A 27,226-nucleotide genomic window follows, 5' to 3' on the forward strand; every position below is an offset into this window, starting at 1 on the left:
AGTAATTCTTTTGCCTTATTGACATATTAATTCTTTATTTGACTTAGCTCAAATAAATTTCCCCGTATAATCAATTTTGAACACTCCAATAAACATATCTTAATAGAAAATTAAAGGAATTAAGTTTCCTACTCAGAATTTTAACACTTTAATCTTTACACTACTGTACAAACCTTAAATGAAAATATTATTTTCGTAAAAACAGAAACAAAGTTTACTCACTGTCCCTTCTTTACACAGGGGGATTGCTCTTCCAGGAGCGACCCATCATAATAATTAATTCCTCGAATTAGTGCTGTTTTTAATAGTTTTCGTTAAAATTATAATAATTTGAATTATTATTATGACTGATTGCGCTAAAATTAGTAGCTTGTAATGCAAACACTTTTGTGCGTTTTAAGAACTAGCGATTTTTTACTGCATATATTAAATGTAAAGTCAATATCAAAAAGAGAATCACAAGAATTTTAATTGTCAATTTTATGCAATAGAATTTAGGAATAAAAAGGAGTTTGTAAGTGTATTTGTGTGCCCTTCATGATATTTAAATATTTGTTACTAAAAGAAGTAAAGACCTTTATTTTAGAATTAAGAAGTTACAGTTTGCTTTAAGGGGGATGAGTAGGTGATGAAATGTAGCTGTTTCAAAAAAAGATCCTTTTCCTCTCTTTGTTAGTGTATGGTTAATTGAAAAGTTAGCGATGTCTGGTTATGCATTTCTCATCCCACCCTGTTGGGGGTCAGAGTTCTTGAGGAACTTTAGACTTTTCCAACATTTTGTTTCTTTTTTTTTTGAATCGATCTCCACTAACATCAATTTCAGTTTTTATTTCTTTCCTTACATTGCTGATGATTATTATTATTTGGCATTTTCATAAAACCAATTTTGTTTTCAATTGTTTGTAATAAGCTTTTCATTGAACTGTTTATTTTTTTTTTCTGAAATAAATAAGCAAAAATGTAACAGAAAAATGCAAAATTCTCATATTTCGTAGATTGCGAAAGAGAATACATGGTAAAAATCTTTTACAGATCAAAATTCTATTTCTAATGTATCTAACAAAAATCTTTCAACCGGATGTGGGAAATTACAAAAGTAAATAAAAAATAAATACATAAATAAACTCTAATTTTTAAAAAACATTTTTTGATTTAATTTTAAGGTCTTATTTGATTAGTAATATAACTTGTTAAAAATGGAGGGAGTCTCGCTTTTTATGCTTTATAGGTACAACAAAGCATAATTTTTTGCACTTTTTTGGATTTTTAAACTCTTTGTATCTGAACTGTCAAGAGTTTGTAAATTATTCCAATAAATCAAATTCATTCTCATTCATGTGTTTTAAATCATAATAATAAGCAGTTGGTGTAGGAAAAAAAACATTATAAGGCGAGAAATCAGTTTTAACCATCCTTTATTTTAACAACTGATCTAATAAATTTGTAGCTTACTTAATTAACTATATTTCGTGTTCGTGCAATAATGATGAAAGCTAAAGTATAAAAAGAAAACTATAAAAGAAAAATTAACGGTAATGAAATTGTTAAATCTTCTTATTTTGCATCTTCATAAATTAGTGAAATTCAATTCTTCTCTCATCTGGACACAAATGCATTAAAAGTTAGATTGTTTGTAATTCAAGCATTTAAATTTTTTAGTGTCTTAATTTTTATGAGTTAACTCAGAAACTTCTAAATGTATTTCATTTTTTAAATTAGCAAAAATGTTCAGAATGAAAAAATAATTAATGTACTCTGTTTTTGTTTAATTTTTAATTTATATAGAAAAATTTATAAACGGGCAATGTTTAGGGAGGAAAACTCCTTAATTCTTTGAGTAAATAAATAATAATACGTAGCAATACCATATGTTTCTCTCTAAATTAAAAAATCCTAAGGGCGTGGAAAACGCCTCTATTTTAGGTGTCTAAATTAAGACCGTATGCACCATTGCCAACTTCAATCTATGTTTTATTATCTGTATTTTGTTTTGTAGAGCAAAAACTATAAGATTTAGAAACATCAAATTACAAAGGGCTGTATAGAAATGTGCAAGGATTACGATGGAATAAAGCAAATGTTTAATCGATAATTTGTTAGAGAATTATTAACTTTTACACTTGGTGTTAAAAAATATCGTATGAGCCACTCTGATGGACACAAAAATTCCTCTACAGAATTGAAATTTTGTTTTACTGAGCAAAAACAACAAGATTTGAAATTACTATGGTTTATAGAGAAAAAAATACAGAGAAAATTTAACATTCGATAATGAGTATTATTAATTCTTTTACTTGTAAGAAAAAATACTATATTTGGATGATCTGTAAGCTGAGAAAAAGTATGATCGAAACTACCAAAATATTGCTAAGTTTACCATAATTCTTGCTCTATGGAAACACCAAAAAACTCAATAATTTTTACCAATGTGTTTTGGTACTGTTTTAAGTTAACAATAAAATAAAATTTTATAATGTTAGTTAAATTTTGGTAAAATATGGTAAATAATCATGTTAGCTAAGAGCATTTCCTTTTTATAAGCCTTTATTCAGTAAAATTAACTGTTTAGTTTTGTATTTTTTACTAAATGTGTGGTAATAAGAACAATATTTGTGAAAACCAGAATTTCTGGTAAACCCTTACAATTTGAATAGAAAATTTATCAAATTATTTTTTTTTAACCAGAAATGTCAATACTATACAGTTCTGTAATTTTACCCAATTTTTTTCTTCGTATTGTCCACTTAAATGTAATTAACAGTTAAAATTCGATGAGCTGAAAAAGCCATTTTTATATGTAAACCTAAAACGAATTTTCTTTTGAATTCTAATTTGTTTGAAAGTTATTGCAAATTTAAGTGTTCATTTGTGATTTTTTTTCAAGTATACAGTCGGATCCCGTTTTAGCGAATTCCATGGGACCGAAGCTATTTCTACGCAATAATGAAAATAATGAGCTGAAAAAGCCATTTTTATATGTAAACCTAAAACGAATTTTCTTTTGAATTCTAATTTGTTTGAAAGTTATTGCAAATTTAAGTGTTCATTCGTGATTTTTTTTCAAGTATACAGTCGGATCCCGTTTTAGCGAATTCCATGGGACCGAAGCTATTTCTACGCAATAATGAAAATTCGTTATACCGTATTACGAATTTTGAACATTAACAAATATTATTTCGTTACATTGGGATTACTATTCGTATGAAAAATCAATTTACAGTTTTGATATTATATTTTTAATCTAGATTTGGGAAAATATCAATGTAATATTAAAAGAGCGCACAAAACTAATGTAAGCAATGAATTTATTAACACTTACTAATTAGGCAGATACATAATCAGTAATTTTTTTCTGAACAAATGATTTAGAACCAGTAGAAATTAAAAAATTTTCCAAATTATGCACATGTTTAAACAAAGTATCTGAAAAGTTTTTTTGTGCCGATAAATATCTCTTTACAGCTTCCAAATTGGCCAAGGCTTGTGAAGCTGTAGGTACATTGTTTTCTTCTGGACATTCTTCATCATCGCTGCTGTCCAAAAGTGATTTTTGTTTGTTTTCTTGAATCATATGTAGAATATCATTCACTGTCGATGCTTCGCATGTTCTAGCATCATCATCTGCAGTCAGAAAATCGTCAAGACTGACTTCGTTTGGCACTGATGTTTCTTTTGTCACATGTACCCATAAAGGCTGAAAATCGATGATAACATCATTAATTTCATTGACTGTTTCATTGTCAATTGCCGAAATTAAATTTGCTTTCTTCCGTCCATTACAGATGACTTTTTGGCTAATGTCTTTCCATGCTCCAGCAATCATATCCATGCTCCAGCAATCCATTGCTTGCTTTACATCTGGTTTCGTAATTGCTTCTTTGTTTCCTATTTGCACAAGCATACGCCTCAGAAGTTGTGTTCGATATTTTCCCTTTACCACTTTAATTATACACTGGTCAAGAGGTTGTAAAATTGACGTACAATTAGGAGGAAAGTATTCGATGTGAATACATTCCAATTTTGGTGGCTCATTGTGGGGTGAACAATTATCAATAAGAAGCAGAATTTTTCTTTTCTTACATTTCCAGACGTGCCAACTCTCCCGCATTTTGCGGGAGTCTCCCGAATTTTGAGTTATTCTCCCGCCCTCCGGAATTGATTTGAAAAACTCCCGAATTTTACTGCGATCGACGGCCAAACTCAAAATTACCTAATTTTTCCGCGAGTACGAAGGTAAGTTTTTCTTTCAGCTTGAATTCCATCCCCTCTTATCAAACTACCATCTGCCTGAAGCGTAGCTGAACATGCTTTATTTCCCCCCCTCTTCAACGTTACCTCTAAAAACACTCCTATTTCACCCGCCCCCTTACACTGGAGGCGGGTGAAATCTTCCTCTTCTTTCGTGTGGAGTTGAATGCAATGACGTCACATGTCGTTATCGAGTGACGTCCGTTCAGGAGTGGGGAAACTCGTACTCTCGATAGTTGGAATTGATATTGTATCTTGCTGTTTTTATAGTTTTTAATGCGTATTTTTCCACGGTTGGCAACAAGCTCGTAAACTAGCAATGTGATATCAATTATTCGTTTAGTCTTCGTATATTTAAAAAAAAAAAAAATTCAAGGATGTCTTAAGTCGAAACGGAAGTATGGATCAATTTCAACAAATCATGTACCAATGACTTTAGCAAGACTTAATTGCGGAGAGCTAAGTCTGCAACTCTTTTTTTCATGCATACAGTAGAGAACCATTTATCTGGTATCCAGATAATCCGGAAAAAAAATTTGCTCGGTTCTCCCGCCATTTTGAACTAAAACGATATGAAAAAAAAAGCGGAAACTGGACTAATCCTTGAAGTTGAGTAGAGGAAAATGTGAGGAAGGGAAGAATTTTTTTCCCCGTTTACCCAGAGAAACGTCATTTCTTTCGCGACCTTGAAGATTTTAGATCTTTATTCTCTTTTAGGTCGTTAAACTCAAAGGAGTGGCATGATGATTTCGTTTGCTAGTTTGATTTACGAGGGGGTGGGGAAAATGCATTGCACATGCATATCAGTGAACAGAAGATGAAAGAGAAAAATATATTTATCTATTTGACATCGATTAATAAAAATAAAATGTTTTTCTTTTGAATAAATTCTGATTCTTTGGAAGTGCGGTATCATTCGCAAGTTTTTCTTGATGTGGAATCACACCTGCTTTAATTAAAAATCGCGTTTTTATAAAAAAAAAAAAAGGAGAATTGTTTATTAATTTAAGCATACAATTATTTTATGAAGCAGATTGCAGTTTCGTTTTTCTGATTCCACTAAGTTTTTTTTTCTTTTTCATGATAAATTTTGCACTTAATAAAATTATTTGTATTACAAAATTTTTTCATTAGTTTTTTTTTTTTTTTTTTTTTTAAAGTCCGTTGATCTTGCCTTGTTCTAGGTTTTAATATTTATGCTAGTGCCGTTTTTTAACTATCGTTTCGGTTCGATAATTTTCAAGTGTTGTTTTTATTTAGATTAATAGGTTTTCCTTTTATTTTCGCCCCCCCCATGAAATATATTGCGTTATTTAATCATTGGTTTTGTTTATTAGTTGATTTAGGAATCGTAATTATTTTTTAAACTTGTTTTTCTTGTCTAAACTTGCAAATTTTTTTATTCTTTTAAATTTTATTTTTCTACAATTTTTTTCCTTTTTAGATTTAGGAGTGCTTTTCTTTTTTCTCTTACTTTAAAATGTGTTTACATTTTTTCCTTGTAATTTGGGTTTGATAAAACATCGATTAACGACACTTTTTTGTCGATCCAGGAAACCGGGAAATTAAGACATCCGGGATAGCGATGGTCCCGAGCATCCCGGATAATTGGTTCTTTATTGTACAGACATTAGTATTGAATTGGTTTTTTAAAATAAAATACTTATTCAATTTGTTTATTTTTTAAAAGTTTTTGTGTATTTTTATTACAGTGTCGGGTTTTTGAATAATGTTTTATTAAGGAAATGGTATTTATTTAAAGAGTATCTACCTAATATAGTTTTGTGTTGCTAAATCTGTGTTTAATTATTTTATTTCCATTTAATATTTTTAAACAATTATTGCTCTATTAGTGTGTAAAATTTCTTGCATTCTTATATTTAATAAATTTTTTACTTAAAATTCCTTAGAAGTGCCAAATGTTGCATACCATGCACCTTTTTTTACCCCTCCTGAAATCTCCTGAATTCTTGTTAGGGAAACTCCTGAATGTTAATTTTGCTAGGTTGGCTGGCACGTCTGCATTTCATATCTTCATCAAACTTAACCAGCCACTCATTAAATATTCCAGTCGTCATCTACGCTTTGCGGCTAGATCTATAATCATAAGGTAGTGAATTTACATTTTTTAGGCACCTAGGTTTGGCAGATTTGCCGATAACCATAACTTTTCTCTTTTCAGTGCCTGACATATTGCAGCAAAACAAAGCAGTTAAACGCAGTTTTGAAATTTTGCCTCCAATGCATTTATCCTTTTTAAACGCCAAGGTTTTGTTTGGTAACAACTGGAAAAAAATTCCCGCTTCGTCTGCGTTGAAAACATCAGAAGGATCATAAGACCTAATTGCATCCGATATTTTTTCTGATTTCCAGTCATTCACAGCTTTTAAATCAACAGAGTTAGCTTCACCACAAATTTGCTTTGCAACAATACCATAACGTTCCTTGAATCGATTCAACCAACCAAAACTTGCTTGAAAATTTTCGTTTCCAAAAGTTCGTGCAAATTCTAATGCCTTTTCACGAATGAAGGGCCCGGAAATTGGAATGTTTCGAGAGCGAATATCCTGGAACCATGTAAAAACAGCTGCATCTACATCTTGAAAATTTGAAAGTCGTATCTTTTTTCTATGTAATCCGATCAATGCTGATTGCACTTGCTGTTCCAACTTCGTTCGATTTTTTAAAAAAGTAGATGGGTATAGTCCATACTTTGTCGCAACGTCAGCTTTTTTTATCCCATGATCAACTTCTGAAATAATTTCCAGTTTTTCCTTAATGGAAAATTGTTTACGCTTTTGACCACTCATTATGCTTAAGAAGGAAAAAAAATGCTTGCAAACGTTGAAAGCAGACAAACCGATTTAACTAACCTTCTCCTATTGAAGTTGCACACCACTCTGGTAATTTTCTGAAACTTGTTTACACCCCTTTTACACCTTGAGCTCTTAGAACAGCTCTCCCCCCCTATTTAGTCTGTTGTAATTCAAGGAAGGAATTGTTCTGCTAAGGGTGGTCACTTCTAATCTATCATTCTTGACAAGCCCTTTCTATTGAATAGAATTCCCTCTTTTAAAGCATGTGTATTTTGACTTCTTAAAACATGAATGAATCAATGCAAGGGTCAACTCAGGGTGGTCTCTTTCCAGTGATTCTTCTTTTTTTGACAGGTTTTTCACATTTGAAACTTATTAGTATTTTAAGGGTGATAAAACATTTCATTTCTGAGAATATTTTTGAAGAAATGTGACTTGTTCATCAAAGAAAATAAGACCTGGTGTTCATTTTCGCCTTCGCTAAATCGGATAATTGATTTCGTAATACCGGTATTTTTTATACATTGTTCACATGGAAATACATTTGGGGATTCGGAAAATATTAGTTACTTTGAAATTTCGAATTTTGCAAAAACGGGATTCGACTGTATTTTAAATACTGACAGTTTATTCATTTTTGTAGAAAATTTATATTTTCGTCAGGAGTTCTTTATTTTTTAATTTTGTAAACTCAGACTGAACTGAATAAGTTTTCCATTCAGAGTAGCGAAAGAGAGAGAGAGAGGAATTTTCATATTGCAAGATATAAATATCAACAGTTATATTGACATTTTTAAAAATAAATAAACTTAACGATAAAAAGTGTTCTCAGTTTGAATTGTTAAAATTCTCGTCAGCAAATAAAATAATTTCTCTGCAATTTTTCTTGTTTTATTGTTGTGATGCACAATCTGTATTCCTTAGATTAAATTTTCTTTAAAGTGCTGATGATTATTTTCAAGTTGAGGTGGTACTACACTTGTACATTTTAAAAGCAAAATGTTCTGTGTTTCAGTTTAAAATATTGCTTTTTAAGGGAAGAAAAATAAAACAAGGATTTAAGAGAAACAATTACGTGGTTAGGGGATCGGAAGCGGGGGGAGGCAGACACTCCCTGTTTTCTTTTTTTAATTTTCGTATGGAACAATTCCTCAACAGAAAGAGTTAATAATATATATTAATAATACATATTAATCTTATAGAGAAAAAGGATTTTATTTTTCTGCGCAGCAAATCAAAACATTCATGTAAGCATTATTTCCAAGTGTATAAGTATAAAAGTTATTCTTAAAAAAAGAACACAAATAAGTTTTGACTTAATGCAATTATTTAATTCCGTGAGTTCGTTTATTGTCGGCAGTTAACTAAAAGTTTTGGTTATTTAATTTATTTTTCCTTTATAACACCAGAAATTGTTTTTAATAATTTTAAAATATATATTGATCTTAATTTGAAGACATCTTACTGTCTCGCATTTTTAAAAAGAATCATTTAAGTGACCTTGTTTCGATTCCCTCAAGTTAAGGGAAAAAGAGAGGGGATAGCGAACGCTTAGCACTTTAAACCCCCCTCCCCATTCTAAGAAATATTCTTTCAACCAGGTGGTCATTGCAGTTATGCCACGGGCCAAAAGAATCAATGGTCGCCAAGAAATTTGAAAAAAAGGGGATAAATGATGAAAATGGTCCCCAACTTCAAAAGGGGTCTCATTTCTGTTTTATTGCAAGGACAAGTAAGTAACAATCTTTTATTCTATAGCTCATGTTATATTTCAGTACACTTTTATTTATTCATTAAATAGCTTTTCACTAGTAGTTTGTTTTTATTATCTTTATTTAGTTTTTAGCAATTATATTTCATAATAGTTATATTCTGCAAGAATGTTTCTTCGTATGATTAGCATGTAAGTTACCATTTTAGTTTTAAAATGAATTGCAAGTTCCATTAATCCTAACTATAGAAAAATGATTTTTTAGCTATTTAAATCAAATGCTTCTTTATTTTTTTAAAAAGTTATTAATTTAATAATTATTTAAATTAATTTACTTAGTTTAATTACTATATTTAATTTATTAGAAAAATCGGTAGTCATTTTTACCAGGACTATGTATTGACGGCGCGTTTCACCTGCTGTTTCAAATAAAACTTCTGATCAGACCTAAGAGGTTTTCTTCAAATATTTTTCTGACCACTAAAAAAATAATAAATGGTATTAAAATTTTATAATTTTTCATTTATCATACAATTTAATTTTAGTAATTTTCTGATTAGAGTTTTTTAAATTAAAAACGGTTAACAATCTAAAAATCTTCTCACATTTGCTTTAACTTCTAAATTTTTTCGAACATTTTTAAAGTCAATTAACTGGGAAAACAGTATTTCTAAGTTTGCTTTTGTTGCTTTGTAATTGTTTTTTATTAATGTTATATTTTATTTTTTTGCATGGAAGGAAATGCTGGAAGAAAAAATCTTTTGGAAGAAAGGTCAAGATAAAAGGTAAGAACATCTCAAATCTTTATATTAAGAGCAAAATTTAAGATTAAATTTTTCATAAAATTAGATTATTACTTTACTGTTAAAAAAATATATTTTTTAAAAATTTTTTAATTTTTTTTTTTTTGAAAAACCTTTTTTTTTGGTTTGCTAGCTAATAAGTACATTTATAACGAATGGTAAAAAAAAAATTGGCCCATATCTTTGTGTACAAAATTGTCAGGAAATTTGATTTTAGGTAAACAGACAATAAACCTGAAATATAATTCATTCCAAAATTCACGTTAGCACTAGGTAGCCAATGAAGTTAAAAATAATTAAGATAAACATCTACTTTATTATCCCATGAAAGAAATCTACTGTAACATATTTGCATTTTTTAAAATTATTTAATATAAGATTATTTTTTGTGGAAATACATTCAAAGTTCTTTTTACGTATAGAGATATTTGCAGCATAATTTTTTTTTCTTCATGGGATTAAGTTTTCTGTATTAAATAATAACATTTTCTTAATAACAGATAAAATCTGATGACTGACTACTTTAAAAATTTTTTTTCCAGTTTTTGTGCTAATTTTACTATTTATCTAATCTTATTTATCTTTTTCTTAATATATTATTTCGTTCTCTGTCTTAAGATTTATAGGGTTGTTTATTTCAAATCTCTTCCTGTTGAACCTTCACCCATTGAAATTTTATTTTTAAAATAGCATTATACTTGATATATTTTCCGTAAAAAAAAGTAACTTTAATTGACTGTTGAATGTATGTATATATATTTCTGATGATTACTATGTAGTGCAAAAAATTAATCTAAATATTTTTTGAAATTATAATGGAAAAGTCAAGGAATTTTATTTCTTAAATTAAGGGTAACCCGGACAAAAGTAATATTGGACTATTTTAGTATCTGTAATTCGAATAGACTTCTATGTCTGTTATGCCTGATTTTTTTTATTCATATCTTATTCTTTTTCTAAATTTGAATTAGAAAACAAAATTTAAAAAAGAAAATTTTTCACTTTAATACTACATCATGTTATAAAAGAATTATAACTTATAATTTCTTAATAATTGTCATTTATAATATTTGATTGATTTGATAATGTAATTTTATTATACATATTAGGAAGCATTTATCTAAACACACATGTTACCCCATTTTAGAAAAAGATGCATAATAAGTTAAGACTTAAAATTCTATTCTTTACTTAAGATGTAAACTTGTCCTAGAAATTAACCCTTTCAATTCTGAACTATATTTTATAGCATTTGCCTAGTGTAATTATTTTAAAAGCAAGATCATCAGTAGTTAATACTAATTTACGATAAGCATTGAGCATATACAAGATAGATAGTAAACAAACTTATTGTCAGATATATTGTATAGAAAATAGTTAGAAGCAGTTTTTTTTTTCAATTCATTGTTTTTACTTTGTTGATTTTTAACTGTTTTTTCTATGGTCATATTCTAAATATTTTTTTTCTTTCATGAAAAGTCTGGAGATTCTGACTGGAGAGACTGAAAATAGCCATCAACAGAAAAAGAAAAGAAGGTAAGAACATGTTAAAACTGCATTTTAACTTAGTGGCATCATCCATTTTATATTCTATAACTTGTGGTATTCTTTGTATTATCGAAATATTTTATGATTATTAGTAAATAATTGTTTATAATTTTAAAGAAAATATTTTTTTAAATCATTAAAATTTTTTAATCAGAATACTTATTTTTGATTATCAAAAGTACTTTCCTAAAAAATTTGCTAGTTTATTTTTGACTTTTTTAAAAATTGACCACGCACTAGACTAACAAACATATTATACACATACTAGACTAATATTAAAAATTTTAAACATACTAGAATTATTTATATTTGTTAGGGAGAAAACATTTTTTTAGTCAAATGATTTAATTTCATCATAACTTATCTAATTTTATCTAATTCTAAATTAATTAATCTAAATTTCTCATTTCAATTCCGAACTATATTTTATAATATTTGCCTATGGTAATTATTTTAGAAGCAAGATCTTCAGTAGTTAATTATAATTTACGATAAGCCTTGTGCATGTACAAGATAGCTGGTAACCATTAAACTTATTGTTAGATAGATTGTATAGAAATGAGTTCAAAGCAATTTTTTTTTCAATTTAATGCCTTTATTTTGTTGATTTTTAACAGTTTTTTCCATGTTCATATTCTAATTATTTTTCTTCCTTTCATGAAAAGTCTGGAAATTCTGACTGGAGAGTGTGAATGAAAACTGTTGGAAGAACTAGAATAGCCATCAACAGAAAAGAAGGTACGAACATGTTAAAACTACATTTTAACTCAGCAGCATCCATTTTATATTCTATAATTTGTGGAATCCATTTTATAAATTCATAGCGAAATTAGAAAATTTACTTTATATTCTATATGTAGAACTGTATTTTTAATAATTTCTTCTACAATAATTTGTATCATTGAAATAATATTTTAAGATTATTAATAAATAATTGTTTATAATTTTAAAGGAAAATTTTTATAAGGAAATGAAGGGAATATATATATTTTTTTTAATCTAAAAATTTTTAAATCAAAATACCTGTTTTTGATTTTCAAGAGTACTTTCCTAAAATTTTAGCTTTTTATGTTTTTTTAAAAATTAGGCCTATAGAATTACTTGTTAGAGGGAAAGAAATTTTTTAGTCAAATGATTTGATTTTATCATAGCTTATATGTTATTTTAAAGTAAATTTCTTTTCATAATATTCAAATGTGAATTTAAAAATTATTACATAGTTGTTATTAAGTGCTATGTTCTGTTATAATATATATGTATTATATATATTATTTTGAAAATATTTTAAAAAAATGAGTAAAATCATAATAAAATGCAAATTAGTTTACACTGATAAATTTTAGACAAGAACTTTATTTCTATTTATGCTTTTGCTTTTGATTGCAACAAGTCTCATGTTTTTTTAGCAAGATAAAATGTTGCTGTGACTTTTTTTTTATTTTGTTCAATAATCACATTATTTAACTACCCATGCAGCATGAAGGGGCAAATAAACGTTAAAAATATGTTCGTTCGGTATAAGGTTTTGGACTTAACGTTAAAATTACGTCAATTTCACGTGATGATTTTCACCGTTTCTTCATTCGTTAAAACGTATGCGTTAAAATGACGTTATTTTAACGCTATCAATTTTCCCTTTAAATATTTCGTTAAAAATGAGTACTAGAAATACGTTATATTAACGCGTACATTTTACTCATTTTTTTACCGATTTTTAAAAACGTTTTATTAACGAAAAAGTGATGCTTTGTTGCATAGTTATGTTTACGTTAATTTTTTGGGATTATAAACGTAAATTCAATGGTAAAAATGTTTCTAAAAAAGGATGTGAGTGCCCAAGAAGGATATTATTTTACGTCTCTCTTAAATTTGAATAAACTGAACAGTGTAGATTTTTATTACAATTTGTATTCTATTTTTAAATACTTATAATTATTTTTGTTTATTTAAACTGGAGATAAATATTTGTTTGTTGATAATATTGAGTTTGCTCATTGTCAATAACTGACAAGGAAACTATGAGTTTTAATTCTTATGAAACTAAACTAAGATGTGAAATTAAAGAATTTCCAAAATACTGAATAAAGTAAAAATTTGTTACAACTTGTCATGTAACGAACATAATAACGTAAAAACACATGATTTAAATTTAAATCTTCTTTGTCAGGTACAAGAGTCGTGGTGTAGTGGTTAGAGCGTTCGCCTCAAAGGTACGTTGTCCTAGGTTCGGTCCTACTCGGAACTTCGGTGGAATGTTGATTTCCGGATCTTGCAATTTTTTTATTCAAAGATCATAAATTAAAAAACTATATATTTTTTTAATTATGTAAAAATTAATTCATTTTTTTATATTGAAATTATCGCTCTCCATATGAGTATTAAAAAATAATTATAATAATTACAAAAAAATTTGTCTACTTTTAAATTCCATGTTCTTATTGCTATGAAAGAAGCATTTACTTTATTTTAAAATAATGATTTAATGTTTTTTTCTTACAAAAACTTCATAAATAAAAAAAAATAAAATTAAAGTATTTTGAAAAATGTATCAATCTTGTTTCCTTAAAGTAGTATATATGTTCATTACTGAAAGAGAAAAAAAGCATATGTATCAAAAGACAGATAAAAAGGAATTCTCATAATTAGTTTTCGTAATAAAATTTAGTGTAGGAAGTTTTAAAATATTTGTTGTTATTAAAAAACGTTTTTACACGCAACAACATTTTTACAAATTTATTGAATTTTGCTTTGAATCTTGAATTTTATAATCTAGAAATTATTTAAATATAAAATCTCAATTGCAATGAATAAATTATTTATGAAAATCATATATAGTAAAAAATAATATAAATTTATAAAATATAAAAAATAATATAAAATAGCATAAAATATAAATAATAATTGTAAGTTTTGTTGTAATGTCAGAAAAATTATTTTTTTAGCGGAGCAAGTAATAATTCTTTATTTCTTCGCAAAATATTATTTATGAGTGAGTTTTTGTGTATGTGAAATTAAAGTACTTTTAAAAATAGTTTGAGCGTTAGTTCGGTTTCTTTTTCCTAACTGTCAGTTTTAGGCTTTCTTGCATTGAATAGCCTGTTTTTTTTTTTTTTTCATATCAGGCAATAATGTTACATAACAGGGAATTTACTTAGGGACACAATGCTTGGAGGGTTTCAAATAGTTAATGCAGTTAAATAAATTGTTTTTAATTATTTAGATCATATAAAGAAAAAAAATTAAGTTAGGGAAAGAGAAAGTTCCTCAAAAATTGTAGTTGAGACCTACATTTTGCAATGCTAATACATAGACCCTAAAAAAACAACCCACCTTTTTTTAAAAAAAAAAAAAAAAAAGGATTTAAATATTTGTCTTTTTGCATTTTGGCATTAGTGCGAAAAATTTTTTTCTATGTTCTTTGACCAAGATTTTTTCATTTAAACTTAGTTCCGACTTAATAGGGGTTTTAAGGGCCATTCTAGTCCTTGACGCGGGCGGTGCTCGATCCTCGACACCACCGAGTACATGCGATATATGTGCTATTAAAATCTGTGGAATCGAGAGGCCTGTGGTCGGTCGCATTGCTGTGCCAAATGTACAGGGATCTGGAGAAAATTTCCTACCCCTTCAGATTTAAGTCTAAATGGCTCAGTGTGACGCAACTAAAACTCCTACCTTCATTAGTTCGTTGACAAATTATCTGTTTGCACTGTGTTATCTGGGAATACAATTTCAACAAAATCTTTTTAATATATACATACATTGCTTTTAAAAGGAAGGCAAATATCAGCAAGCGAAAAAACAGATTCATAAAAATTTACTTTTTTTTTTTAATCTAAAACACTGAAGAGGGGAAACGGAACGTTCAACGAAAATGGATCCTTCCAGCTAAAATTAAATGTAAAATTTTTAATATATTACATGAAAATAACTTGATCCACGGGGAATGTTAACAACTCGACGCCCTTTTTTACCCTTTTTGTTATAATAAAGTTTTCAAATCCATTATATTACCTCTTTTTTTTCTTTTATTCAATTGAAATCATGATTTAAAATGTGCTTTTTATTTAAATGTGTATTTTTTTATGTAATAAATATTTTAGGAGTTTTTTCAAACTATTATTTTTAACACGGTCATCACCAACAACTAAAAATGATACCTAAATCATGAGACCATGCATTTATGCATGCCAATTAATGTATACAAAATCTTTACCCACGCAGACGAGAAAAACAAAAAATAAGCACGAAATTTCAGAAATAACGTGTAATCACGATATAATAATTAAAATTAACCAGAGATAAATAAATGTACATGTTGATCCCATATTATGTTATTCGATAAAACTTTTATATTGGTGGATGTAGTTAGATTAAATCTTTTTGATTTGATGGAAGACCTAACGTAGAATGTATTCTACAATATCTTTCTTACTCTCATTTCAGATGAAATAGAAATCCTACAATTTATGGTTCAATGATCAGCCTATCTGATGCACAAAAAAGTCAATGTACATTGTTAGTTTTACAGTTTTAAAATATAACATAGTTAATGTCTCATTTAGTTAAATTACTATAGTACGATCCTCTAACTATCAAATCTTCGATTGGAAATGAAGTTACTGGTTAGAAGAAGCAAAAAAGTGTAAAGTTTTAAAATAAATAATCACGTATTTTAAATAATCTTGTATGTCTTCCGAAGCAGTTATCTTAATTAATAATATTTATTCATGTTTTTCTTTTAATAATAAATTATTGTTATAAAAATTTTACATTTCCAGAGCATAAAACAGCAATTTTTATGAATTCATAAAAATTATAAAAAGCATTAAAATCGGGGTTTTTTTTATGTACAAGCTATTCAAATAATATTATACTAGTTAAAATAAAATACTATTATATCTCTGGAATGAAAATTACACTACATAACAAATAGTAATAATTTTTTAAAAATGTGAAATAGTAATAATTTTTTAAAAATGCTGGACAGTTTTATTTAACTGTATTAAAAATATTATATGAAAGTTATTCTACAATGTAGCATTTTATTCCAGGTTTAATTAGAATAATAATAAGAAAAATAAGATGAAAAATCAAAAATAGATGAGAAAAAAATTGATTCACAATATAGGTTCAAAAGTTATGTTCCACATTGCTTCCAGTTATTTGAGTTTTTGTTTTACAAATGCATTAAATGATACTGAGTTTCAACTTTTCACTCCTTTTCCGTGGGCACAATTTCTACACAAGGACTGCTACCCCTACACTAGACGACGCTTATTTACATTTGTTGCACATATGCCGAATTCAATGGTAAGCTCTTTTATTCCTTACTTTAATTATTACTATTTAGAATGTTAATTCATTATAATGCTTCACTATCAAAGAAAGTAAATAATTATCGTAGTTAATTCTGCTTGAACTAAACACAAATATTCTAAGCCTATCATTTGCGAAGTTTAACAAACTATGACAAAACGTAACGATTTTGGAAAAGAGCAAGAGAATTTGTTGATTCTCATTTGCTGAGCATAAAATGTAAAGAGATGAAATACAGACCCTTATATACGATTGTTATGCAGTTGAGATATTTTTAATAAAATCATGAATATTTTAAAAGTATTCGGATGGCACCTAAGCTTAATGAAGGAATATTAATCTGAAATAAGTTAAACTAGTTGCGATCTTATGTAAAGAAAATTTCCGTTTTAAAGCTTTAATTATTAAAATTATTAAATTAATGCTGCATTATTTTATTCACCTGGCAAATTTTGTTGCTATAATAAATAACAATTAACAAAAAGTAACAATTATAAGCATTATTCTGAAGATAATACTTAAATGTTATTAATCATGGTTGACTTCACACACCAAAATATGAGTAGAGAGGATATTTTCCATCTGTAATTTTTTGCACCTACTATTGTGGATTTCAAACTTGCATACATTAAAAAAAGAAAACCTGTAGAGGTTTGCCAGGGGGTAGTGGCTACAAGATATACCCTTTGAGTTTCTACCCATGTTTTGTTTTCAGTGTGATGATAGCCACTGGAAGTTACCAAGACTTGTTGATTATTCTGCCACAGGTGATGATAAACAAATTTTCCGGAGTAGAAAAGAATTTTAGCTAGATTTATAATGTAAATTTTTCTGTTTCACTAATTTTAGGGGATATTTCTGTATCTTAATCTGTCGCACTTACTACAATAGCCAAGCTACCAAATAGATGTAAACTTGAAATTAAAAAAAAAAAAAAAAAAGCATAAATGTTTGCCAGATGGTTACAAGTTATATCTTTCGAGTTGGTCCTTTTCTGTGATTTTTTTTCTTTCTTTCAGTTTCTCCGATACCAGAAGTTGCCAACACGTGCTGATTATTCTGCCGTTGTTCATTTATCCCCTGATTTAATGAATCAAATAAAAGGGGATGTTTCCCTATTTGAACTAGTTTGTGCCAACTAAAAATGTTGAAGCAAAAAGAAAAAAAAAAGATTTTGTACTTTGCAAAAATTTAAAAAGAAGTATGTAGTAGAAGTTTTCATGAGGGTTGCTACGACTTATATTCTTTGAGTTACTCCCATTCTGAGATATTTAATTTTTCGTGGATCGCTGGAAGTTTATGAATATTTAGCCATAGGTAACAACATAGAAATACTCATTAAACTTTTAATTCCCTATTAGGGTTACTTCTGTATTGTGAGCAGTTATGCCAACTGCTAACTTTTTAAAAGAATATGTAAAGGTGTGCGAAATGTAGCTACGAGTTATACTCTTCAAGTTGATCTCTGTCCGTTAATTTTTTTTAGTTCCTCCTGGTTGATGCATGTAAGTTGCTTAGAAGATATAGTGATTATTCACCGGCAGATCATGATACGGGCATTTTTCTTTCTGTTTTGCCTACTCAGTACGAGATGGCATTTTTATTAGCAAATAAGACGAGACAAGTTTTATGTGTGAAACAGTCCTGTCATATTGTTATTAATTTGAGCTGTCTTATCTACTTACCTACTATTGTCTTATAAAGTATAAAAACTATTAGTTGTTGCATTTTTAAAACAGTTGAGTAGTAGCAGTTGTGATTCATGGCAGTTTCTTTTAACTTTACCTTTTTAAAGAACCGAGGGTTAAACACGCTTGATTGGTGTAAATTTTACAAGAGTCTATAACAGATGGTTCTTCAGCCAAAATGTCGTAGAAGTATCGTCTTAACAAGCTATTGCAAGAGAAAATCTCACATGGACAAAATAGTCTTTTGACTATTTATTTTGCAACATGATATCTTTAAAAAAAAAAAAAAAAAAACACCCAGTTAAACATTTACTGGAAATTTTTCTTCTTATTTTTTAAACAGTTTTTGAAATTTATCAGCTAACACAATAAGGAAAATAATTGCACTAGATTTTTCTTTTAAACAATTTTTGTCTTGGTTTTTACCTAGCTTTTTACATTTCTAAAAAATTTTGTTTTTATTAAGTGTATGACACAGTAATTAAGAACGTTTCTATTGACTTTATTCTTATCTGGAAAATATGATAATTGGAAAGCTGAGATGTAAAGGTTTAAAATTTTATTTTGAGAATTAAAATAGATTTTTCTGTTTTACATTTGGATATAATCTTTTGTTTTTGTTAGTAACACAGCATTTTAATAACATATTTCTAATAGATTATATTTTAGTTAATGTTGCTTTATGGATACTGCTTTGCAGAAAATATTATTCTTAGCATAGAAGTTTTGTTGTAACAATTATGATAATTTTTTTTTCTCTTTCTATTTTATTTAGAACTAGTTTTTTTTTATAAGTATTTCTTGTTTAATTTTTTGTTTTCCCTTTAGCCCATTCCACTAATATAGATAAGCATGGAGTAATTTCCAATTATAAATAAACTTATTTATTCGTAAAAAATATTTATTAATGAATTTTTTTTAAAAAAAATATTGCTATAAAAATATATTCTGCATTTCACCATTTTTTTAGCTAACATTCTGCCAAACCATTACTTATTACCTCTCTAGTTCTGAATAATAAATGTGCCCGTATAAACGAAACAAAATATGTTTGAATAATTTCTATGTTTTTAAACGTATTAACTGAATGAATTTTCTTTTTCATAATCTATTGATGTACTTCTGAGGAAGATCTTTGGAAAGGATCTGGCTTTGAGTATGAAACTCCATCAAGTCTCATTTGAAGGTTCCTGAATTAAGTATGTCTAAAGAAATAACTGTATTTGAATTGTTTCCTTTTTTCTTGTACTTAAAAATGGGTAAAAAAAATTTCTTGAAATTATTAACATGAACAAATCAACTGTTAAAAATTATTTCAAATAACTTTTACTGATATTAAAAATAGTAATGAAAAATTGTTTACATAGGCTGCCCATGCTTCAATAACAACAAATAAAAGTACTCAAAAACTTGTCTCTTAAAATGAATTATCATATATTGTAAATATATGTAAATAATGATTTGATGCACAATCATCAGCATTTGCACTAAAGTTTCTGGTGTAAGATTCACCGTTAGTATCAAGTAGAGTGGTAAACTGTTACTGTTTTTACCTCTACAATATTTGCTGTTCCAATGTTTTATTTCACTAGCACTTAAAAAATATGTGTTTTATCTGCATTAAATTAGTCTTTTTATTCATAGTCCTCGATAAGTTTAAGCAAATTCTGAAACTTCTATTTTGCTTTTATGAATTCTTCAGCGATCACTTAAAGGCTGAGGCTACTCAAACCAAACATTTGGCAAACATTCAAATGAATTATAAAAGGAATAAACAACATCAATTGGAAATTCTCGGGGAATTAAGATTTATAAAAATTGCTCAGTACTTCAAATCTCCGTGGCAGAATCGCAGCGACAAGGCGACATTGTTGCAGAATTTTACATAGTTATTGCAGAGAGATTTTCATAGCTGCCAACCCTTCTGAATTTTGCAGAAGCTATCCGCATATTTACTTATTTTAGCTACTGCTTTTACTCTCCGAAGATAAGATCTTCTGCATTTTACCTGGTCGCCCGATAGCTAGTATTTTCTTTAAGTCAGACTGTATTGACTATACCCCACAGCAATGCTGAATGCGAAAGGGTGTTTTCTGTGGTAAAAAAACTAGGACTCAATTCTGCTCATCAATGTCTGATGAGCAGTCTGCTCGAAAAACTTTTAATAATTAAGTCTAAAGAAGAAATACATTGTTTTGAAAGAATTTTTAGTAAAAGCAAAAGGTGCTACTAAAGGATCTTCGCAAAAAAAATTTTTTTTGATGTAATTCTTTCTCCATAATTTCCATTGAGTTTATATATAGTGCATACTATTATAATGTAATTAAACTAATTTTAATATAAGTCTTAAAATGTTATATATTTCCCTTTAATCAAGAATTAATAAATGAATATAGTACCCTCAAGTAGCTGGTCAAAATTTTTAAATTTTTTTTTACCTTGTTTTAAAAAAAAGGGGAGTATTTTTTAAAAAATAAATTTATTAGTAGGCAGTTGCGAACCTTCTGCATTTTTCTTGTCTATCATCTGCATTTTTATAACTAGAGGTTGGCAGCTATGGATTTTTCTCGTGAAAAGAAGAAAATATTACATTTCTTTTTTACAGAAATATTTAAACATGCAATATTTGAATCATGCATTTAGATAATCAGTTTTTGGCACGCTCAATTTTCACCAATAGTATCATAAATCGACGTAACGTTTCGATGATATTTTCGGCAGTTATTGATATTGATTTTCATTTGGTTCTTAACCATCTTGATATATTTAAACAATATGGAAAACTCGAATCGTGCATTTGAGTATCTATTTTTTAAGGCTATCTATTTATTTTTTTGAAATTCTATCTAATTTTTGGAAGTTATAGATGTTGATTTCTCCTTAGTTTTTAAATCTAATATTTTTTATACGATATTATTTATTACAACCTAATTTCAAAGTGTAACACGCTTTTGAGCAGTCCAATTTACGTAATTGCATCATATTTTGGGGGGGAGGGGGGCAATTACTCCTATGGATTTCATGATATTTAATATTTTTTTATTATGATGATTATTTACAAAATGCGAAGAAGCAAATAAAGTGTGTGTTTTCCCACCAATAAAATAGGAGAGTGTCACCCATAATATAAAAAAAAAATATTTCACGTTAAATTAAGAAAATCAATATTATTTTTTTTTTTTTTGTTAACACAGCGTATTAGCCATTTTAAATTAGCAACATGTGTGTTTGTTTGTATTAAATGTATTTTGCAATTAGTATTAGATATTAGTGCTGGAGAGTTTAGTCGCAGATAGCTCAAAAACATTCTGCCACAAGATTTCAAATTATCCTTGTTTTAATTTTAAAAAAAGCCAATTGTATATAAGTTTATATTTATTTATTTATTTGTGTACATCTGCAGTTTTCTACAATTCCACATATGAGAAATTGAACTTTCAATATTGTTAACTTTAATCAATGATTTTATATCTTTGACTATACCTATGATATTTTCTATTTATATGATATATCTGTCTATGATATTATCACTTTTATTTTTATTAAGTTTTTTTTTTCAATAACTTCTGCACTATATTATAATGCTTACATTAAATGAAAAATTTTTTGATTTCATACTGTTTGAAAACATCTTTTATCTAAATATCTTATTTTTACCAAGTGAATGTTTTTGTGTTTATTATTTGGTGTTAAAGTATTAATGATTAAAATGTTTTAAAACAGGATTCATTGTGTATGTCAAGGTTGCAAAAAATGCTTACTTTTTTCTAAAAGAGTTAGGCTGACTAGTTTTCATTAATTTATTATATTTTCTTGCATTTTACTGTATACATTTAGCATACTTATGTTCAATCTTTTTATTTTAACAAAAACTATTAAGTAAAATTTACATTAAATGTCTAATATTGCAGAAAACTTATATATCTTGTAAGTTAAGTAGTTCATGCAATGGAAATTATCACTACTACAAACTATATGAATTACAGTTTGACAAAAAAATATATATTTGCTTTCACATCTTTAAATAAGTTAAAACTTTTTTTGATATATCTGCTCTATACTTGTTCAAAAAATATTTTTTTTTTATTTTTTTGCAAGGGTGTGGAAAGTTGGTAATTTTGTTTTGCTCATATAAATATATGCAGCATTAAGAACGATAATTTCTAATTAGTTCCAAGAATAAAATTATTATTTTGTTAAACAATTTTCAGTTTAAAGCTGTTCCTCCGAATTGTTTCTATAGTCCAAAATTGCTATACTGCATTACTCCAAACATTCTGTCATGTTGCTACAATTAACTAACACCATTGTGTTCCTTTCATTTTATCACATTTTTTGAAGAAATATTTATTAAAATATTTCTCCAAAAACTGTGTTTTGTGTGTAAAGTTTTTTTTTTTATCCAGTCCTTTTAAAGTGATTTAAACAAATAAGGTATTTACTGCCCCCAAGCAACCTGATAGTAACACACTAGGGTCAAGGAACACAGAACCTATTTTTCCACCTTGGAAGTTAATGCCCCACCATTACTAAGAATTCCATTGTGGATATGAATTTCTAAATCTCCAAACAGCTTTCTAATGTATTTTGGAGTAAAGTGTTAAGTTTTAGCAGTGATTTTCCAGAAATTAAAGAACTTTCAAATTAACCATTTTTTGTTTAAAAAAGCTTTAACAGAGGCAATTGTAAAATGTAATTCTTCACTTGAACTAAATAATATATAGTTTAATAAATTACTGAATTTGTTAAAATTACTCCTTTTGTATATTAAAGATACTGTTCGTGTTAAAAGGCATAGTATTTTTACTGTTTTAATAAATGAGAAATTAAAAATTACGTAACTGAAACAAATGGAATTGTGTTTCTGAACTACAAAGTTCTTGCAAAATATTCGGAACAGGAATGAAAATTGCAGCTAAGGAGCAAGAAAAAAAGGAGAGAGGAAAATAAAATTCTGATGATAAGTAAATAAACAGTAAGTATAGGGCAACTTTTAGGAGAACTTCACCTGACAACAGGCGCATGTCGTGGCCAGTACTGTGGTTATGAGAAAAAGTCATTTCAAATAGGGGTGTTTTGTGAATAGTTTTGTCTTGATTTTAGATCAGCGGGGGTAAACCAATTGACACCTTTATTTCTCCATTGTTCCACCATTAGAAATGTGCTCTTACTTGTTACCATAGCAGCCGACAACACCAGACTAAAAGCCTGGAGGAGTTCTCTGAGCCACACAAAAAATAATTTTATGTTTTGTTTATAACTTACTGCTGGCTTCAATGTAAGATTGAGCTAGGATAAAAAAAAATTATGAAATACTATTCTAATTCAGATTTGTGCTGGATATGTATGTAATTTTGTCGTGTAATATGTGACTAAAATTTGTAAAATAGATTTTCTTATATCTAAATATTTGGATGTACTCAATCGATATATATTTAGTAGAAATTCCATGAAAATAATAAACAGTTTTAATTTTTTTTTTTTTTACATTTTATTTAACTCTGTATTTTATCTAGTCAGTATTGCTTCGTTTTAGAAATCTACTGTTGGTTGAAACATTCTAATATTATTGTCCAGCATATTTTTTTTTCATATGCTAAAATAGTTATTTGTTTTCCAGGTACATTGCAGTGAAGAGGTAATACTAACAGCGGGGTGGAAGAAGTTATGAATAGATATGTTTCAGATGTGTTATAATTGTAAATCTGTATATTGTATGATAGTTGTAAAATAAATAAAACTTAATAAATCTAATTTGATTTAATGTTTTTTTCTGTATTTAAAATTATTAAGTTAACTGCTCTTCTGGATTAAAAATTGTAATTTTACAAACATACGACTTAGAAAAATTGTAATTTTTGTAAGTAAACAAATCAAATGGTAAATTTGGTTAATATATATATTTTTTTTACTTCGTGTGTGTGTTAAAGTAAATTTTAGTTAAATTTTTCAAGCTAAAAACTAAAAAATATGCATTTTGAAAAAAAAAAAAATAAATAATGAATCCAAAAGCATTCTAGAAGAGTAGATAATTTCAGGCAAGCAATTTGGAAACATGGATTTAAGGAGAGCAGTAGACTTCTTAATTATTAATTTGAACTAAAAAAAAAAAAATATTTTTTCCATAGGGTTTTGGAAAATCATGTAAGTATTGAGTAATTTTTTCTCCTACCAATTCTTTATATTACAAACTTTTAGGCATGAAAAATTTTAAAAATTCCTGAGAGACATGAAAGTAAATAAACTAGTATGTTGCTGTGAAGAGGTAGTAAGATTTGCATTCCATATTCATTGAGTTATAATTTGAATTGTAAAAATTTACAAAAAGTGTGAGATTAAAAACAAAAAGCTTTTTCTAGGATTTTTTAAAAAAAAAGCATTAATATCGGTTGTTTTGCGTTATTTTAGTTTTAGTTTGATAAGAATTAAAAGTTTTTTTTTAAATAAAAGATAAATGCTATATTTTTTAGTGTAATTAGTGCAGCGTAAACATTAAAATACGGAATGGTTTCTTCTTTTCTTAGTTAAAAAAAATTAAAATTACGTTAAAATTGAAATTAATTTAGTTAAATTTACGCGAAAAATTTATTAATTCACCTAACTCAAAATAAGCGTTAAAAATATTGATAATAATACGTAAATAGTACGGATAAAATCCGTTTGTATTTTGGTTAAAATAACGTTAAATGTGCGTTATTTTAATAAAAATAAGCGTTAAAAACACGTAAATATTCATGGTTAAAAAACGAATTTATTGAACCAAAAATAAGCGTAAATAGTTGGTGAAAAAAGCGTAAAATATGCGTTAAAAAGGAAACCTGCTTGGTTAAAAACAAGTGAAAAATTGGTCACAAAATTCACCTTGGTCAAAATAAAGGCAAAAATCCGTAATTTTTACGTTAAAAACAACCCAAATATTAACGTTTTTTTAACTAATTCTGAACTACCACTTGAAACGGAAGTAAAACGCTTTGAAGAAACGTTTTTTTGCTCTAAACCTTGTGGCATTTTAACGTTATTTCCCCGCAATTAATACTTATCTCTGCTGCATGGGTAATTTTATCTTTAGAAAAGTAATTTGGTGATACTGTTTGTTATATTAAGCATTTTTAGAACATTTCATCACATAAATTTATTTTTATAGATATATTTGCAGAAAAGTTACGATATTTAACATTTAAAAAATCATTCATATATATTTATTTTTAAAAAATCGATTCCCATTAACCTTTCCCATTCACAAAAAAATTTTATGAGAAAATTTTATTTTTTTTTCATCTGGTTCTATTCAAATAAAAACTTTTTATGTATTAAAAAAATTAAATATTTTCAAAAACCATTTAGTTTAAACCAACCTACCTTGATGGCATAAAAATATATTCTTTAGTTAGTGGAATCCTTTGTGTAAATTCATTACAAATTTAGAAAATCATTCCTTTTTATTGCATATTTTAATAATTTCTTCTATGAAAATTTGTATAATATCATCTTTAGGTAATTAATACTTAACGGAGTATAATTTTGAAGGAACATATATTCTTTTAATTGATAGAAATTTAAACAAATCACATATTTTTAGATTTTTAAAAGTACTATCTTAAAATTGTTTTTTATACATTTTTAAAAACCTTTAGTTTGTTTATTTCATTGAGGTTAAAATTTCTTTTAATGAAATAATTTAATTTTATATAAGCTGGAAATATTTTCACATATTAATTTAAAGTAAAAAATTCATTCATAATTCTTAATCATGAAAATTTTTAAATTTTGTTTAAATATTAACAATAAATATCATATTAATAGCTACAAACTATTTTGGTGAGAATGTATTCTTTCTAATTTGAAATACATTTGTATGTTCAATTATTAAATGGATTCATCTGTAGTTACAAAATGCAATATATAAACATCGCTAAGTGATATGTATCGTTTCAGTTAGTTTTCTAACTTATGGAAGCATTTTAAAAGTTTATAGATTGTAAGAGATAAGTTTAAAGTAAAGAAGTTTGGTCACCACTTTTAACTTTTTTAAAGTCAATCATAGTTCTCTCTATTTTTAAACTAATGAATTGTTTCATAATACTATAAAGAGAAGTTTTAGTCAGGTAGTTTCGTTAATTCATAGGATATTATTCATAGTTGTTTTAATATTTGATGCTGCAATTTTTCCCATCCGAATAAATCCGCTATTTCAGACATTTGCAATAGATATTACAAAGTACTATGGAATTTTATAAAATTAATACTTAGTTTTATTGCAAACTGGAATATTCATTTTGTGCTATTATTACCTTTTGTTACAATCAGATAAAATTTATTTTTGTGACAATCAATGCATGATAGTACATAAATAAATAAAAAATCCAGGTGGTTTGAGCAACTTTATTAAATTCTATAACGTAGGATATTTAAAAACGAAAAACTATAAATTGTTAATAATTATTGGATAGAATTTTTTTGGGAATATTTCTCTGGGATCAATGAAAGTATTTTGAATAGTTAGAATTAATTGATAGTATAACTTAACCCAAAATTAAAATGAGTCAGAAATTAATTAGATATTTTGTTTCTGTACATATTATTTAATATAGCTATAGTAAAATAAATTGCTTAATTTTTTGCAGGAAAACTAGGTTCATTCGGGAATTGGATGATTATGAAGAAGATATTGTACAGCTTTTATGTATTTGTTTGTATTTTGATTTGTTTTACGGAAATAAAATAATACTCTTTCTTAAAGTCATGTTTTATTTTAAATTTTAAGCATTTTATTCTTGTTAAAATTCTTGCTTTATTTATTTAAAATTATAGAAATTGATGTGTTATTTTCATGTACCCAGTTTTTTTTTTTTTTTTTAAATATTTATGATACATCTTGTTTATCTGTTATTGAATATGAATAATATTGAATAGAAAAATAATGACTGGGTTGTGGGTTCGTTTTTACCAAGAAGAGCTAATTGTAGGTTTAATGTATATAAGCATTATTTTCAATTTTTTTCATAACTTAAACAACTTATACATTAAGTCGCAATATGTTTTATCTTAGAATAAAAAATTTTATTTAATTTTACTTCATAATGTGTAAAAAAT

At 27.1% G+C, this 27,226-nt stretch overlaps 1 protein-coding gene and 1 long non-coding RNA gene across 4 annotated transcripts in view; both read left to right on the top strand.

Annotated features, from left to right (window-relative positions):
- LOC107452560 (protein-lysine N-trimethyltransferase SMYD5) overlaps window positions 1–27,226 on the top strand; it is a 125,495-nt gene that overhangs the window by 94,013 nt on the left and 4,256 nt on the right. The window lies entirely within an intron of this gene.
- On the top strand, window positions 1,667–26,872 carry LOC122270994 (uncharacterized). 2 transcript variants are annotated; one of them, XR_015430350.1, is made up of 4 exons: window positions 1,667–9,560; window positions 11,058–11,114; window positions 11,792–11,864; window positions 26,758–26,872. It is a non-coding gene; the product is annotated as an uncharacterized LOC122270994 (long non-coding RNA). The 2 variants fall into 2 exon arrangements; XR_015430351.1 differs by lacking the exon at window positions 26,758–26,872 and adding an exon at window positions 13,294–13,406.

Source organism: Parasteatoda tepidariorum, chromosome 11, assembly GCF_982258835.1.
Source record: "Parasteatoda tepidariorum strain Cologne lab strain chromosome 11, Ptep-v5.0, whole genome shotgun sequence".
NCBI lineage: Eukaryota > Metazoa > Arthropoda > Arachnida > Araneae > Theridiidae > Parasteatoda > Parasteatoda tepidariorum.